We start from the raw sequence: 18428 nt of genomic DNA, 5'->3' as shown, positions 1-18428 counted from the left end.
GTGCGGTCCACACCATGTTCAGAGTTACAGACCGGAAAATGACCTTAGACCCTAGCCATGCCCCATCGTGGGCTACTGAAAAAATTAACTGTTTCTGTCCTGGCCAGAAACAGGACACAGTCTAGCTGTACATTGAAAGTACAGTAGATCTATAGTAAGCATGGTAGTTGCTCAAGGGGAAAGGAATAGGTTATCCTTTTCTCCATACTATAAATAAATGTATAGATGATCTGGTGAATTTTGAAACCCATGACTATTTAGTTATCGAAATTGTGATATGTTGTGAACAACACGTGTGTCTACAAAGCTCCTAGACATTCAGAGATGGCAAGCGATTGTACTAATGAGCTGTAAAGTAAGGTGTTCTGCATCTTTGTTTTAAACAAGATGGAAGCTGGCAAGCACATCTTAACTTCTTTTTTTCTACAAATTACTAAAAAATGAGTAAAGAGCCTATCTTGGTGGAGGACTTACCAACCTCCCAGCCATGTTTTAGAAACTTAAGAATTTAGGAGTGAAAATCAGGAAGAAAATGCCCTATGTTAACCGAGATGAAAAGCAAAACAAAGCAAAACACCGTCTTTTTATCAAGAATACAAATGCATTTTAAGACATCATGTAGTAGATAGAAGTTTAAAGATTTAAGACCTGGTGATAAACTGATATTTGCGCTATCTTTCCGGAAAAAGAACAGGATGAGTTTGAAAAATGTCAAGTGCAATGTTCACCTGCATTGTTTCAGAAGTTCATTAGGAAGAAATAAATTAATGCAAACATTCATGAAACATTCACATAAGAGTTCTATGGTCAAAACTTGAAGCTGATCTCATTTTCAGAGAGATCAAATGGGCCTTCATGGAGGAACAACAATTTTCTGGGAAAACTCAAAGTATAAACAAGGAGTGCAAGGAGTGGAAGCCTGGAAGACAGGCAACCTGGAAAGAACATAGTGTGCAGATGTGGTAGGAAACCCAAAACCCATCTGGATTTGAATCTGTTGAACAAGAAGTCATAGAACCATGTAGTAGTTTGGGTCGAAAGGGATCAGCTTAAAGATCAGCTAGTTCCAACTCCCTACCTCAGGCCGGAACTTTCAGCTTGCACTAGAAAGACTTCTGTAAGCACGCAGGAAATAAAAGGAAATCTAGAAGAAATGCGAGCTTGCTGCTGAATGATGAAGGGGCCCTGGTGACAAGAGAGCATAGAAGACATTAAGGTTCTGTATGCCTTCTTTACCTCAGTATTTACTAGAGAGTGTAGCCTTCAGCAGGCCCCAGAGAGCGGGTGGAAGTCTTGAGTGAGGAAGACAATCCCACGATGGAAGACAGTTGTGTTAGAAAATAGTTAAGCAAATTGTAGAGCCCTGCCATAGGCACAAATGCTGAGGGAGCTGACTGATATCACTAATAGCCTTCTCCTAGTAGTTTCTCAATGATCACAGTAACTGGGAAGCATGCCTTGAGATTGTAGTCCTGTACAGAGGAAGGGCAGAAAGGAGGACTAGCAAGAGGCCACTAAGATCTCAATTCAGTCCTTGGGAAGGTGATGGATCAACTACTCTGGGGTACCATTTCCAGGCGTATGTACAACAGAAAGGTGCCCAGAAGCAGTCAGCATGGGTTCACCAAAAGGAAGTCTGGCTTGAGCAATTGATAATATTCTAGCAGGAAATGACAGGCTTGGTAGATAAGAGGAAACCAGTGGATATTGTCTGCCTTGACATTGGGAAGTCTATTGGCACTGTCTCCCAAAATATCCTCATAGAGAAGCGGAAGAAGTATGGGCTGGATGAGCAGTGAGGTGGATTAAAAACTGCTTAAATGACTGGCACCAGAGGGTAATAAGTGGTGGTATAAAGTCCTCAATGGGGTACCTTAGGCTTAATACAGGGTCCAGTCCCATTTACTGTCTTCAGTAATATTTAGGATTTTGGGTCACTGTGCCGTCAGCAAGGTTCCTGGTAGTACAAAACTGAGAGGAGTGACTCATACACCAGCGGGTTTTGCTGCCATTCAGCAGTCTCAGGAAAGGGCCAGCAAGAACCTCATGTAGTCAAAAAATGGAATTTCAGAGTCTGGTACCTGAGGAAGAGTTAACCCCTTGTACATAACATGATGGAAGCTGTCTGGCTGGAAAACAGCTTTCCTGAGGCCTGGGCTCAGTGGACCCTAAGCTGAACAAAAGGCAGCAATTTGCCCTTAACTGCAAAGGTGGCTTCATCTTTTCAGCACTGGTGAGACCACATCTGGAGTACTCTACCCAGTTCTGGGCTCCCTAGTACAAGTGAGACATGGACATACTGGGGAGAATCCAACAAAGGGCCACTAAGATAATGAAGGAGCTTGAGTGTCCCTTGCATGAGCAAAGGCTGAGAGAGCTGAGACTATTTAGCCTGAAGAAGAGAAGGTTCAGGGGTATATGCATGTTAATACTTGCAGGGAGGGTGCATTAGAGGACAAAGCCAGGCTCTTCTCAGTAGTCCCCAGTGACAGGACCAGAACCTGAAACAAGTCTGTTAGCTATTAGTTGGTGACATACTTCTTTCCATTTTTGGAATCACAGATGGATAAGGAAGGAGTTTTTAAAATTTTTAAATAATGAAATAATGTATTTCATAGTTTCTTTAGCAAACTGATTGCATTCAGTTGTATTAATTCTGGAGGACAAGCCTTACACTACATTGTTTTTCATTAAAAAAACAACTGTTTAATCTCCATCAGCTGTTTAAAGAGTTTTGATTTTTACAAGGAGCTTTAGAAATCACATTAAAGTATTTTGTTGTTTTATAGTAATTTCATTATTTTCTTATGTTCTTTTTTAATGTTGCTTATCTCATATTTTCTGGTTATTCATTAAAATATTCACGCTTCTATGCAGTTCATGACAAACATGTATATGGCATTTTCTGTCAGTTCTTCACAATCAGCCTGAATTACTAACTATTTTTCAACATATTTGAAATACATTTCCCTGTTCTTTGCTCTGTGATCCAACACCTAAAAAATTGGGACAGATTATCTCTGGTATGTTTTTTTTCTTTTTTTCAAAAACTTAGAGTCCTCTCTCAATTATTTCAGTTACTTGAAAGTCTGGTTTCCAGTTTGCAAACTAGCATCTTTGGTTTTGGATTAACTTGAGAACCAAAATATCTGTCATCCAGGTGGGCTTTGAAAGTAATTGTAGCCTCTGCATCTCATCATATATATAATTCCATAGTATTCGTGGCATTGCTTTGAAGCACATTGGTTGATAAAATGTCGTGGAAATAATGCAAGTAAAGAATGTACTCAAATACATTAGCTGTTAGCCCAGAGCATTCACTTAGCAAACAGTTTTCAGAAATGAAATTAATTACTTGTTTTGAAAAAGTATAACTGTTCTGGAACCTGATTTGTGATGTGAACAAATGACAATGTGTATTATAATCAAGGTAGTTTTTTGTTTCCTCAGCTCTTTCTTTTGCAATAGAGAACTCACAGAAGATGTTGAATGCTTCCATATCACATATAATATCAGTTGCAATTTTTATTAAATCTTTGCTTTCATTTGCATTCATACTTTGTATATAGAAGGACCTTAAGTACAGAAATTTTCTTTTTTTTCCTTTGAATCAGCGGTGTTTTTGCTGAAGTGTCCATCCTCACAGTTCGCTCACACAGTCTCATGATCAGTAACAAAATCTAGCTGTGTTCATGAAATGCATCACTATAGATAATTCAGCTGCAGCTTTTTTATTTTCTGTCATTGAAAAAAGGAGATATAAAGAGTATTTACATTATGATGCAGTGTTATACTTTTGTTGATGAGATTTTGTATGATACTAAAAAGCAGATTAACTAAGGATCTTCATTACTAGCAAAGTTAAGTTACTGCAACACTGTTCACACATGTTCTGGTATCTGCTTTGGCATATTCAGCTAGGTGGGATCTAGATGATGTCCAAAATTTTAAGTTCACCTAATTTTCTTTTTTTCATATAAAAGAATATTTCTACCTGGCACTCACTCTTTGAGCTTTTATAGAAAAACCCTTGGCTTTAATAGACGCTGATCCAAAAAATTACATTTTAGGGTGGTAGTTTTTTTGATTTCTAAAGAATGCAGAGTTGTGGTTTGTTTATTTTGTTCTGTTTGGGTGTGTTCCCTGTCTCAACCCCACCCCCTATGAAATGTTATTGTACTGTATAATGGAAGTGGGTTGATGGTTGGGCCCTGGTCACTCTCTCATTCCTCTATCCCAACCATGATCTGGGAGACAGAATAGTAAAAGTGAGAAAACTTGTCTGTTGAGATAAAGACAATTTAATAAGTGAAGTAAATAGGAAGAAGCAAAATAGCAATGCAAAGACAATCACTCACCACCTTACACAAGGAGTGTGCTTATGCCTAGACAGTCTTTGAGTAATGACTACACCCTAAAAACCCTTCCCTCAATTTTTATTACTGAGCATGATGTTATATGTCATGGAACATCCCTTCAGTCAGTTGGGATCAGCTGTTCCTGTTGTTTCCTTCCAGCTTCTAGACCATCCTAGCCTAATGTGTCTGAGCTTGTTTGACTTAAAATCTGAATTTTCATCTTTCCTGCTGTTTGGCAGTGTTCCTTCAGAAACAGAAGCAGAAAATGCTCTATTAATTCTCCTCCAGCTACACAACAGATTTTCACAGATAAATCATTACTCTCATGGTTGTACCTATGTTTCAAAGCTCAAGAGAATATAGACATTCTTATTGGGGAGAGAAGACACAATGGGTCAACTTGGCCACCCAGCCAAGAACTGTTACATCGTTGTCATGTTGGGGGATAAATTTAACTCTACAAAATGTATCATGGTTCTTTTACTTGACTAACAAAAAAAAAAAAAAAAAAAAAAAAAAATTAAAGGCAAAGGTAACATCCCAGTTAAGGGAACATAGTTAAATAGAAGAAACATGTATTCTGATACGTTTAGTAAAAGAGACATTGCTTCTGAGATTCATGACACTCATGCAACCTTGGATTAGTTGATAATTCTGAAAATGCCTATAAGCAAAGTGTCTGAAAGGAGATAATTTGTCTATGTGACAATATTTTATCAATGTACTGTTTTACAGATGTTTTCTGCTGGTGCCTGTTGCATTTAGACTTGTATGTATGCTTGTGGAGCTGACAGTTCTGAAGCTTGATGAAGCCTCTAAGAGGAAGAGAATTTACCCCTATATTTTCTTTTTTTCAGTCCAACCTTTGTCTGCCAGATAATAGCATTTTAGCATGGCACTTCCAGTTGGATTTTTGCCAGAAAAGGACAAGCAAAAAGGAGTGTTGGCAAATGTAGTGAGTGAACTTTACTGCTCATATTAAAAGCAAGTAAATGACTGAGCAAACTTTCAGCCATATGCTACTTTATCTATGTAAATATCAGATAGTTAGAAAAATTAGATGAGATTATGAAAAGTCTAGGCTAAACAGGTATCTGAAATGATAGCTGCTTTATACAGACATGTTACAGAAGTCTTTGTCTTAACAGAAGACTTGAGGTTTTACAAAATTTTGCATTTAAAAAAAAAAATTCAGGCAGTCAGCTACCAGGTTTTGTCTTTTCTAACAAAAATTATCTAATCCAATCCATAAAGAAGAGGACTCCAAAAGAAAAGCTTCTCTGACTTTGTGTCAGAAGACATAAAAACTCTGAAAAAGTTTCACTGATAACATTTGACAGCATGTTTTATCTCAGTACTGTAAATAGTTTATGGAGGCTTTCAAAAGTATAACAAGTTATTGCAGAGCTTTTGCTTTTTTACCTCATCATTAGAGATAATTTGTTGCAAAAATATAATAGGACTCTGTCAGTTTAGAATTTAGGCATTATCGTCTGAAAAAAGAGAAGTTGAATATAGGAGTGAAATATTTCTGCAATATAAAATAAATTTGGCTTAATTGTTACAGGTAAGATTTGTACAAATGTGTTTCCAAAGCATGAAATTTTTTAAAGGGAACAAAATGAAACCTAGATTAGAGCAATAACATTCCATCTGCTTTTATTGTGGAGAAAAAAACCCAAGTGAAGTGTTACATAACTGATTCATTCTAGTTCTGTGGGTTATAGGGGGATCAGAACCAGTCCTCAGATTTCCTGGAGGATTTTACTACAGTCAATAAAGAAACATGAAACTAAAGAGAACTAACTCCAGAGAGAGCACAGTCCTCAAAGGTTTAGATTAATTAAGCTCATTAACACAGTTTGGACGGAGTTTTCAAACCAAGTGTAGCTGTTTGCCTAGCTGCTGGAGCAGATGACCATTAAGAAGACAATTTAAATGCCTGTTTTGCTGACAAATCAAATCCTGTGCAATCTGAAAAGAATTCAAGTTCCAAACCAGAAATAATTGCTGTCTACACAGACTTGAAAGTAAAAAGAGCTGGTGCTCTTTGTGCTTGCCAGTTGTGTATACAAAGTCACCACATAAGATTTCATTTTCATGGAAATGTTTCTTGCACTAGAAGGTCTTTTTCTTTGCATAGTTATACTTATTTAAAATACTTAAACATAATAAATTTTGAAAGCTCTTCTCAGTAATTTTTAAATTACTGATGACATTTACAACACTGTGTGATAATCTAGAGAGCACTCTTACCCTTGTAGACTAAGCAAGAACCAAATCATTCCTGCATCTTAGAGACCGTTAGATGTTCTCCTATTCTATTCAAAAATTGTGACCTGTGCGCTTCTTTCCAGTCTCATAAATGTCTTTCATGTGGTCTTCAGAGTATTTTTTAATGTATTTTTGATTCTGTATGATTCTTAAATCCCTCTTCTGAAAATCAAATGCCAGATGTCTTCAAGATATTTGTTTACTATTTTTAATGGCAGTCTGTTCTTAGGAAGCAGTATATAAGCTTTGGTGAGCAAAGCTTTTCTCCACTTTCTCCTATTTGTGTCGAGGCAGAACATTGGCAGCAAGGCATGAAGGAAAAGCCAGGTATTTGTAGTATCACTGTGTGCAGTCCAGGAGTAGGTGAAATATATTAGTTCATTAAAAAAAAATCTTTTACATCTAAAGCAGAAAATCATCAATTTGAGAACATATTTTTGCATATTTCTTTCCAAAAGAATGGTTGACCAAATTTCAAATAACAAAGGAAAAGCTTCTGAGTGCTGGTCATTGAACAGTTTGAAAGTTGTTGGTAAGTGTCAGAGCACCATAAGGCAAGGAAAATCAGAAAAGGAAAGGAAATAATTGCAAGGAAACAATTATTTCTGTAAAGTAAGATGGTGTGATTCTTGCAGCTGTCCTGTGCAGGGACCAGAGTTGTGGGTGCCTTCCTACTCAAGATATTCTATGATTCTTTGAAAGAGGCCTGCTTGTTTTCCAGAAAAAAATTTAGTCCCATAGTGGAAGTTAAAGAAAAAGAGTTGTGGGAACATTGACTAGGGAACTGAGGAATGTACTATGTAGTTTAACTACTAGTGGACTGTACTTGGGGATCAGAGTTATCTTTAGTGTGTAAGGTTAGATAATGTTTTTCTTTCTAAAGTAATGAAGGATGTCATAGTATGAGCTCTCATTTACCCACTTTTTTTGGCACAGGATTCTAACTCTATTCATTTGATACCATTTATAAATTTATACATTTTTACCACGTTATGTATAAAAACATATATTTTAAGTTGTTTAAAAAAAAAAAGTTTAACTCAAAGCCTCATCTTTTTACTTCAGAACTGTCCCAGCTTGGGTAAGAAAAGTACTCTGAACTGTGGTGATCACTGAGACTCGAGCTTTCAGTTCCTGATGTAGAGCTGAGGCTTTAGTATAAACGGCAAAATCTGAGCTGTATTCTGCCAATGGGAAAAGAGACATGACCACGCAATTGATTTGTTTGGGTTTCGGGAATTGGAGCTATAATAAACATGTTTGGAATTCTGCAGATGTTCTGTACAGCACCCTTAGCATTAGATTTAGTAGGTTCATCCTCCTTGCAGTATAAACAGCGCATTTGTTAACCTTTTTCAAAGTTAGAAGCATCAAAGTGTAGATTTCATGTATAAACATGGAAATCACTGCAAACGATCTGCAGATTACAAAGTGTGATGAGTTTTGCTTGAACTGTCTTTGTGAAGAAGAACAGCATTGTCAAACCAACGAAAATAAAATATACTCATAAAAATAAAAGAAAAATCTGAAACAACCCCCAGAGTTTTATAAAATTTAAATTATCAAGGATATGCCGTGTGCTTATAAATGCAGAAATGAAATACCAAGAATAAATCAGTAACTTTAGTATTTCAGAAAACATCCCAGTGTGAAGATCCTTATCATGCTGGCACCCCAGAGTATGTAACTGGTGAATGCATGAATCCACTTAGGTTCATGGGTCGTTTGAGCCAGACCAGAAGCATTGTATCTCAAAAGAAATGAAATTAAATTAATTTCCAAAACTCAGTTAAATTTTTTTGTTGTTAAAAACCAAAGGATTGAGGATGTGCCTAAAGTAGCATTCTTGTGGAATGCCCTTCATGGCGTTACATGTATGTGTTCTAACTTTTTGGATTGGGTGAAAGGAATGGAAAGGGAAATCCTAGAATATGTTTGTGTAATGGAAAAGCAGTTAGTTCTTTAAGAGATCCAGTCTTCATAGTTCTGTAGTATGTTTTGAGTCAAACTACACTAGACCAAATAGATGGGATTAGCACTTCTCTGTAACAAACCCTCTCCTTCTGTGTACAGTAGTTTGTGTGGCAACATAAAATTCTTAGTGTGTTAAACCCTAACATAAAATGTTAAAAATTTAGTTCTGCATGAGTTTTAGTAATTGTCCAAGAATGCCACAGACACAAAACTCATTCCTGACGTTAGATACCAAGATCCAGATTCTACTGGCTATACTATCTTGTTTACACTAACTGGAGAGTTAGGAAATTTGCCATATTTTAATTTGAAATCCATTTTCATTAAGCACCCTTTTAATATAAGTAGCAGTATTATTTGCATGAGCTTCATGCAGAATCAATGCTTTAAAGATATCATCGGGTAGAAATAAATTATCTCAGTAAGTATATTGATTTAGCTGAAATATTTTGATTAAAGATGTATTCTGAAGGAATGAAGTTTGCAAAGATGATGGGGATATGATACAACCTTTCTTTAAGAGTTGGGAGGAGGAAAAAAGAGAAAAAATGTATAGCTTTTGACCCCATGAATTTGAAGACATCATTCTATATAAATTACGCCCTCTCAAATTGCATGGAAGTGTAAGACAGTGAACCATAGCAGCGTGCAGTAAACCTTGGAATAAACTGATTTACACTTTAAAAGTTATGCATTTAAGGGCCAAGACAGGACATATTTGTTTATAAATTATTTTCTTTCTTTTACCTATCTTAATCACTTAATGACTGTCTTGTTAATTTAGATAAATTTCTACTTTTTATATAAGTTTTTTGACAGAAGTTGACATAAAAGCCTTTGTGGACAGGCATGATTTGTTCTGTTTCTATGGCAACATGGGTGAATAGAAGAATGATTTCCTTTTGGAACCTTTCCTAAAAGCTGTTTTGTACCCTATAACGATATCTCTAGATTGCCATCCCTTGTCAGAGGTGAACGGAGATCACGCCAAGGGTCAGCTCTGTTCCTTGTGTTTATAGATTATCTTCTGCAATCAAAAGACAGCATTGCTCTTCTTTTTCTTTGTGGTGCTGAACCAGTTCCATTCCCCACTATACACTGATGATAGGGAACTCAGCAAGATCTTTATTTTTTCAAAACATAACAAATAAACTAGGACTAGACCAACTATTGTACTGTATTAAAAGTGTCTCTGACAGCTACTTCGAGTTCCTCATTTTTCCTATGCGGAAATATATATCCATTTGTAAATAATTTACTTTATGCATCTTACTCTCTGGAAAAGCCTGAAATATTAAATAGCAAGTTCAGGTCAGTGCTTTGATTAAGAGAGAGATAAATCTTGTTTAGTATTCTTGGTCTTTGTAAATTTTGAGGCTTAGTACACAAACACCTTTTTTTAAACTATGAACATCAGCTACGTTAATAGTGTAATTTTGATACATCAAATTATCTAACTACCATGTTGGGGAAGTCTCTAGTCAAAGAAAGTCAAACAGTTCTTTACATTGTATTATATAAAACCATAGTAGTAAAGCTGGCTAATCACAGTTAATAATGATGAATATGTATGTAATTTCTCATGCTTCCTGTCCATAAAGATAATGAAAGGCGCACTCTTCTACTCTGACCTATGCGAAGGATAATGCCTGTTAATAAATAGTGCGTGTGAACTGAAGTACCTTTCTATCTTTCTCAAACCCTAATTTCAATAAATGTTTTGTGTGAGAGAATTTTATTCTTATAATAAAAGTGATTTTGAAGTTTCCTTCCTCTGTATAATGATAGTAATGCCTTTGTCATTTTTCGTCAGGTGTCTTAAATGAAAGTAGCAGAATTGCTCTTTGTATCTGTGTCCTCCTCTGCTCCACATTTGTAATTTTTTACTTTGTTAGCCATTTTTATCCTTATTGCTGTAAGTCTTAAAGGTTTTAGGTTCTGTGTCAGTAAAGGAGAGAGACCAGTGTCTGTGCCCTGCAGAGGAAAGGCAGCTGTTACACATCAGACAATCTCCAAGGAAGAAAACCTTTCACTAATGAAAGGCATGGGAATTTCGACTTGAGAATTTCTCTTTCTTTCAGAACTACTGGCTTATTTGCTTGGGGAGAATATATAGTTGTCTCTTTTGACTTTGTTTGTTTTTATTGTTTAAGTAACTTTGATTTGAAAATTTATAACTAAGATGTTTTTAATTGTTCAGTTAAGAAGATTCCAGAAAATTAACACTATCAAGAGAGGTTAAGAGATTAGTTTTTGAATGTCTTTTAGGGATATTGTCTAAAAATTATAGTGGTAAACAGTGAGCAGTCTTGATAGTTCGGGGAACAGAAGACCTAAAAGATACTTTATGCTAGCTGAGCTTTGAGGATTTAATGAGGAAATTAATTTATTCAAAAATAGGCCTAGGGCAAGCTGTAAAGTGTATTAAAAAGACTAATAAATGACAGCTGTGGTCCTTGTGGTGGTATCACTGTCTCAGTAGAGATAATTGGAAGAAAATCTAGAAGCACAAAATAATAATTATAATGCAACTAATTGTTAGTAAGATACTCAAGTAAATGTAGAACCTGTCAAAGAGAAGTACAGGCAAGAGGTGGTGGTCAATAAGTACAAAAGAAAGATCCGGTTAAACTGGGAGTCAGACCAAACTAAGTGTTTCTCTATTCTTAAATATAAATAATACTTTCCCCCTGCTTTCTTTCCTCCTGTGTGATCTCACAGGACCTTTTACGTTTGGTACAAAATCATTTCAGGTTTTTGTCTACCTGCATTCAGGTTTGTTTCTCTGCTTTGTATTTTTTCAATATTTCTTTTCTTTTCATGGTTGCATGTTATCCTTGCACCTGTTATCTTAAGCAGAATATTTTTTTTTTATGTAGTTAAAAATAATGTGATTTTTAGTTGTGTGATCCTACCAGATAGTAGGAGGATCTGAACAGGTGTCTTTGCAATGCCTGTATATTTTAGAAAACAGTTGTCAGAAAGACAGACATTTGTTTTAGACATCCTGAAACCATGGAAAGTATGTGTTACTATATATCACCATCTTACCATAAGACAGATGAATGATTTTTCATTTCAGTGCATTAACATCTTCTTTTCTCCTGGTACATCTATAGTACCAATTAATCTAAGTTTTCAGTGGAAAAATTAATAGTGGTGTGCTTAAGTGCAATATGGATATACCTATGTAGAAAGAAAATAATCTGTGCACTTGTTATACAAGTAGCATTATGGCAATAAACACCTATTGCTTGGCAGAAACACATATGTTTATCATATTCAATTGAGCAATATTTGAAATACAGAGCACGATGAAATTCATTGACATTCTCACCATAAAGCTGTCATTGCAGCACTGGTAGCAGGTGATAGTTCTACAAGCACATGTCAAATCTGTGCTTATCTGTTTTGACATCTGTTGATGGAAGCTCTCTTCTTCTACTTAAGCTGGACAATAACCTTGATATTCCTTGTGAGCAGTAAAAGCCTACAAATGTTGTTTTTAGAAGCATGTCTTAGCTTGTGATTTATACCTGTCATAGCAAATTAGCAGATTAAAACTGATCATAAAAGAAGCATTGGCACATTTGAAATAGATCCTCTTATGACATTAAATCTTTAATTGCTTTGTTCACAGGCTATACCTATTTTATTGAACTTCATGGATGTAAAAGAAATTTATTACAATTTATTTGGTGATAGTTATGTTGTTCCCTTCTCACCCACCTTCGTTCCTGGCCTTTTCCTCTCCATAATAATCCTTCAGTAACAGCACTTTTCCTTGAAATAGAAGTGAGCTTATGGAATAGTTATGGGAAAAGAATGTTTAGAAACATGGAAAGCTTTCTATCTTTTCTTTAGAACAGGCAGACATACTGCTTTAGGAGCAAAGTGTGGCACCAGCCTGAGGTATAAGCCAGAAGTACTTCCTTTCGCTTCAGAATGCATGGTTGAAAATATTACAAAGCTTTTCATTAGCGAAAAAGTAGAATTGGAAGTAAATTAGTATACCATTTCTCAGATGAATCAATGATGAGCTTCTAAGCCCCAGCTATGCACCTGCAGCAAGTTGTTACTTTGGGTTTTTTTAACTAGTATTATACTGTGCATCTATGGTAATATTACGATGAAAAGTCAGTATAAGTGAATGCATTTGTATGATAGTTCTTTAATGACTGAGGCTACGTGACTAATGCTTTATTTATTTATCTATTTTCCTGACATCAGTTGGCAAGCTACTCCTTTGAAATAAATTAGTGTCTAGAAAAAAATGGGACTAGAGCATTAGTTATAAAGATTCTTCCATTACCTTTTAGCAATGAGATGGACCATATGAAGTAGTCTGGGGATTGAATACAACTGATAAAATTAAGGCCTGTGGCAAATGACAAACTATTTCTGTAGCATCCCTAAGATCAAATAGTGATTTTACAGGCACTGTAATCCAAAAAACAATCATCTGCTCAGGACAACCTCAAGTTCACTTACAATCTCCAATACAATTACTCATGTAGAACATAGTAGTAATTTCAAAATGGTAGTGTAATTCATTCCTAATTTGTGGTTGCTTTGCTTTGTTTGAATATAGTGATGTTCATTACTAGCAACTGGTTAGGTGCTGCTATTCATATAATCAAGCAAACTGCAGTGTAAATGTGCACAGACAAAATTTTTATCTTGAAAAATCTCTTCAGAGTCAGCAGATACATCTTTAACAAAAGTGGTTTTGTCATTTTAGATCCAGCTTTATTTCATGACAGAATTATGGTTGTATTTCCATTTGATTAAGTCTCTATGAAAGTACACATACTCTGAAGTTGTACAGAAATGTAGTGTAAAATAAATCCACTGACTTGGTTAGCACTTAATTTTAACAAATTGAGTTATTTCATGTTCTGCAGTGGTATTCCAAATACCTGTTCACAAGACACCTGTTATCGAATGGTGTATTAAGAAATGTGCCATTAATGATCACAGAAGAATAGTTTTGCTATGCGCTCAGTAATTGATAATGATTAAAATTTTGTATGCTGTCCTATAAAATTAAAATTTTAAGGACTCTTTTTCCACCCAAATTTTGAGTTCTTTTGCCATGACATTCAAGATTCTGGAGATGCAAGTCAAAATGAATTTAAAGGACTCAGTGTTAGGATGGGGACTACCTCTAATTTTTTACTGCTTTTTTATTACTAGTTTACTGGTGTATAACTTTAACTCTTTTTCTTGTTTTAAGCCTATTCATGTATTAGTATCTTTAGATTTTAACCATTAAATGAGTTCTGTTTGCAGTACAGAAAAATTAGTTCTTATTTCATATTAAAAATTAGTGATGCTTTCCAACAAACATGTCATACATTATAGCATTTCCCTAACATATCATTTAGATGATCCTAAAGAACGATGGATAAATCAGAATGTATCTGCAATAGCTAAGCCTGATTTAGGTTACTGAGGGAGAAAATTTTTATGACTCTTCAGAAACAGTAAAAAGCCTGGGATATCTGCACAACATGTAATATACTTGTACTATTTTGGCCTCTTGCAAGGCTTTCATTATGCTGAGAATCTGTCTTTGAAACCAGTTTCAACTTAACTAGAAGAAAGCCTCTTGTTAGTATTCACATTCTGTGTTGTTGATGGAAAACTTCCTGTTAATTCAAGCAGGCTTGATTGGTCCAAATGAAAGAGCTGCTTGTCAACAGCTTCTGAAACAGTAGGTGTGCTGGAGTAGAAAGCTGGAAAATCATGAATAATTGTTTACAACAACTGTGAAGAGAAGTGTGAATACAGAGAAATCTTTCTTTAAAAACCTTTGATTTGATCAAACAGTGATATTTGTGTGTTTTTTAAGGTAGTCTTGTCTTATTGGTTATCGAAGGATAAAAGCTAAAAGGCTTTTTTGAGTTTTATGTTTAGATTTTTAGGTGTGCCAAGAAATGATGCTGAAATTGTAAATGAAAACCCAAAACTTGCAAATGAAAGGAAAAAAAATACTGAAAGGATAACTAGATGAAGACGCTTTGGCTCTGTGGAGACGTCGCAGAGAAAATGAGGAAGAGATTCTCTTCCAACCATTGCCTTTATACCAGTTTGTAAGGCTTTGCAGGATCAATCACCTCAACTGTTCCAATACCAGCCTTAATTTCCACGTTAACAGGTGTTTACTAGTCATCTGAATTGCCACACCAACCCTATCCTGTCTCCATCTCTGCTGTTCTTGTCTGCAGTTACACATCCTCTGTGGTTTTTACATTCTAGTTAGAAAACCTATTATTGAGGCTTCCTCAATCCACAACTCTAGTGGTAAAAGGCTAATATTATCCAGGAAATACCTGCCCCAATTACTGCAAAATACAGGCTCTTTTCACATCACCCAGGTAGTTCTTATCCCGTGTGTATTAGACTTTACTTCACCCAGCACTGAAGGCAATATTAGGATGAAGAGAAAATCATACCTGACCCAGAACAAATGATAAGCCATTTTTCCTTTCCTGCAGGATTTTATTTCTAAACTAGCAAGTATTATTGGATTCAGCAACAAACAAACTTCCTTCAGGCCTGTAACCTGACTCCAGGCTAAGCTCCTTACTCCTTACCTGTAAGAGTTCTGAACATGAATGTATGACCTCTGGTGACTTTTTCAGTATAATTTATTCATTGGCATTTATTCAGGCATTGATGTTCCAGAACTTGATCCAGACCCATCTGTTTTTCTCAGTTCCTGTTGTGCAAATTAAGAATAATATGATAGTGTATGACATAGGTGTATGATGTAAAATACATTATTGTTCTTGAATTGGTACTACATGGCAGTATTGAGTACTGATGAGGAAATTAGTAATTTAAGTACTCAGGAAAGAGTTTGAGTGTTGTGTAGTAAATAAAAGAATGAATTATTGACAGTAAAAGAGCAGAGCGCAAATCTGAGCTTATTGCTTTTAAAACGTGAGCATAAATTTGTAATTAATAGATTGGTGTGCTGGGGGGGGGGGGGATTTTTTTGGGGTACCACTGTTGATCTTTTCAATTTTGCAAAAACAAGGGCAAATACATGGCTATTTTTAAAGCTGAAAGAAGAACAAAGTCTGGATTTATAGAAGAAACAGGAGTAAGGACAGAAGACTCATTATGTACCAACACCCTGAACTTAGAGCTGAAATGATATGTTAATGTCAGCTAAACACAGTCAAAATATGTTGCTTGCATTACATTTTTCTAATCCCTTTCCATTCTTGTGTCAGATATCATAAATTATGTGACCTTCATATTTTCCTTTGATGAAACCATATCAAACTATCAGATCATGGGATTGGAAGCTTTTACTTACTGTTTTGCCTAGACATAGTTTGCTAATGGCTTTAAAAAAAAAACATCTCTGCTGTCACTGTTTTCTCATAGATCTAATTAATAAGAAATGCTTGTGTGACCAGTTCTGGTATAAATTCTTAACTAAGTTAGGTAGTCAGCGACTGGAATGCATTCAGGCCAGTTAAGTGCCTGCAGGGGTGGAACTGTACAGATGCCAAATTTTGTTTCTTAACAAGGCTTTTCAGTGTTAGATCTTCATAGGTTCATATCTCTGAACTGATTTTCCTGCTCTTGGTGTGACTGTTTATGCTACTAATTTATAATTTTCTGTGGACAATGAAGGAGGAAGAATGATTCCTGAGAGCGTACCTGAGAACTGTACCCAGTTTTTAATGTATTTTATTGAAGTCTTCGTACAACATTCTTTTTGTTTATCTTCTCTTACCTGCCCTCTTTCTTTATCCTGTCATGGTGGCAAAGGTGTCCCGAATTTACTAACAAAGTAGAAGGAAGGTGAGAAAAAGGGTTCATATAAAAGGGAAATTGATGCCTTTAGTAAGGAAGAACTGTTGATAATCTAAGCGATAAACCAGGAGAAGAATAAAAGGTTTATTGTCAGGACAGTGTTTTTTGATAGCTTTGTTCGTTGTCTTTGAATTCTGTTCTCCTGTGCCTTTTCAGAGGATGTTCATAAGCTTTTCTGCCCTTTCCTTTGTGTCTTTATTGTGATTTAGATGAACTTCAGCTTTTCTGAGATGGGGAAAAATGGTTGCTGTGAAAAGTATGTATTTTTCTGTTACTGTAATATATTGCTACATTTACGTGTTGTAGCTTCCAAGTGCATTGCAGAATAACGTATTTAACAATATTTAGAATATTTTGCTGTGCAGTCTCTGCATTCTTCCATCTGGGAATCACTGAAGAGATTATCTGCATGGAATCACCATTATTGTATGTGTCACTATTTGTGTAGCAAGTTCAGAACACCTCAGTATAGTGCAAAAGTTTTCCGAAACGTGTAATTTCGACAATTTAATTTTTATTACTTTGGCTCTGTTGAAGGTTTATGTATAGAATCACAGAATGGTTTGGGTTGGAAGGGACCTTTAAAGATCACCTAGTTCCAGCACCCCTGCCATGGGCAGGGACATCTTCTACTAAACCAGCTTCTCAGAGCTCCAGCCATCCTGGCTCTGAACACTTTTGGGGATGGGGCATCCACAACTTCTCTGGGCAACCTCTTTCATTGCCTCACCACCTCCTCAGTAAAGGATTTCTTCCTAACTTCTAATCTAAACCTGCCTTCTCTGTGTTTTAAATCACTGCCCCACATCCTATCACTGTTGGAAGTCTAGTAGACTAGTGGCTGTTCAGCTTCACCAAGTGATCCCAAGCCTGCTCTTTGCTTATAGTGGGACAGACTTCACTGCCCCCACACTCGCCTGGAGGATCAGGGACTTGAGAGAACTGGGAGGCTTGAGTTCCTGGGGAAGATTGAGGCAAGGAGGTCATTGGGCACTTCAGCCTTCACTGTACCAATCATCACTAGTTCAACCTGCTTGTGTATCATGTATCAAGACTCTCCATGGACTTTCTTTTCTGACCTGTGAATTTATAGGAACTCTCCTTGTTATTCTTCACGTCCATTGCCAAGTCCTGTTCCAGATTTTCCTTGGGTTTCCTGATACCATCCTTAGACATTTCTACCATATCCCTGTACTCTGCCCAGTTCACATGTCCCTGCTTCTGCTGGTTGTGCATTTCTCCCTTACTCCTCAGTTTGAGGAGCAAATTCTTACTCAGCCATGCTAGTTTCCAGCCTGCCTTACTCAATTTCCTACACACAGGATAGAGAGCTCTTGAACTCTTAAGAAAAGTGATTTTAAAAGTTGAATTCGTTGTGTTTGATGTATGGAACATAGAGTGCTTTGGTTCTCATGGCATGGGAAGACATTGCGCATCCTTAAGGATGAATGTGTATTTCAAATGCCTGTGCATTTTGGTGAGTCATATTTTCTGATTTTTGCTTTCGACTCTCAAGGTAAGAAAGTGGGAAAAATACAGAAGTAGTTTCTCTGTTTCGCCTGAATTGTGGGTTGGGAGGCAAGTCCTATCACAGTTCTTCAAGAAGAACCTTAATTGAACTCTATGTGACAGTTTCAGTCTCTTCATGGAAGTCTCCCATGTGGAGTGAGAGTGGGAGAGGTTAGAGACTGCACCACGTAGGACAGGAAAACAGTAAGGGATCAGGGTACTTGCAGAGATTTACTTTGCATCTAAAGTGTTCTGCATGAATTTATACAGGCTCAGTGAATCATCCTTAACTTTGACTGGTAGTAGTAGCAGTTCATCTTTTGCAGGAAAAACTTATAGTGCTGATTGTTGTCATGACTACTGTCACATTAAAGTCAACATGCTTTACTCTGCAGAATAGTTCAATTTTGCACCACTTTTTGAAAACAATTTATTTTGTCTGTTTTGTCCAGTTTTCTAGTATCTTAGGTGGTGGTT

The 18428-nt window shown here is 36.2% G+C and overlaps 1 protein-coding gene across 23 annotated transcripts in view; it reads left to right on the top strand.

Annotated features, from left to right (window-relative positions):
- Positions 1-18428, top strand: part of PTPRD (protein tyrosine phosphatase, receptor type D) — a 1188396-nt gene that overhangs the window by 853866 nt on the left and 316102 nt on the right. The window contains exon 1 of one of the 23 annotated variants that reach the window (XM_017732841.1): positions 16652-16698. The exons of the other annotated variants lie outside the window; for them this stretch is intronic. The gene's annotated coding sequence lies outside the window, so the exon portion shown is untranslated. Of the gene's footprint in view, positions 1-16651; positions 16699-18428 lie in introns of those variants that run through there. 23 annotated transcript variants of the gene reach the window in all.

The sequence above is a fragment of the Corvus brachyrhynchos genome, unplaced genomic scaffold, assembly GCF_000691975.1.
Source record: "Corvus brachyrhynchos isolate BGI_N302 unplaced genomic scaffold, ASM69197v1 scaffold194, whole genome shotgun sequence".
Classification (NCBI taxonomy): domain Eukaryota; kingdom Metazoa; phylum Chordata; class Aves; order Passeriformes; family Corvidae; genus Corvus; species Corvus brachyrhynchos.
The sequence above is the reverse complement of the archived record's forward strand: the minus strand, read 5'-3'. Positions and strand labels throughout refer to the sequence as shown.